This window comes from Camelina sativa, unplaced genomic scaffold, assembly GCF_000633955.1.
Source record: "Camelina sativa cultivar DH55 unplaced genomic scaffold, Cs unpScaffold11315, whole genome shotgun sequence".
NCBI lineage: Eukaryota > Viridiplantae > Streptophyta > Magnoliopsida > Brassicales > Brassicaceae > Camelina > Camelina sativa.
The window spans coordinates 1-372 of NW_010932360.1; the positions used below are offsets into that span (position 1 = coordinate 1).

At 39.2% G+C, this 372-nt stretch overlaps 1 long non-coding RNA gene across 1 annotated transcript; it reads left to right on the forward strand.

Moving 5' to 3' along the window:
- The first annotated feature begins 6 nt into the window (after positions 1-6).
- On the forward strand, positions 7-372 carry LOC104775277. The gene is made up of 3 exons (XR_765807.1): positions 7-105; positions 185-237; positions 325-372. It is a non-coding gene; the product is annotated as an uncharacterized LOC104775277 (long non-coding RNA).

Consider the following 372-nt stretch of genomic DNA (forward strand, 5'->3'; position numbering starts at 1 on the left):
AATGTTCGGTTAGTTTATCTTTTGGAAAGAGATGTAGGTGGTTGGGATGCTACTACCAATTGGGAAGACATATTATCTCTTGGAGAGCAACAGAGACTAGGCATGGTAAGTCACTTTGTAAAGCAACAACAGACACATTCTTTTGTTTTTTACGTGAATAATCTTGAGTTGTTTCGTATTGTAGGCACGTTTATTCTTTCACAGACCGAAGTTTGGAGTCCTTGATGAATGCACCAAGTAAATGATCAGTCTTCTCCTGCAATTACCCCGTACTTTTTACCATCATCTTCCCTTCTCTTTATATATCTGCTCTTTATTTTGCAGTGCGACAAGTGTTGACGTTGAGGAACAGCTCTATAGGGTTGCAAGAGA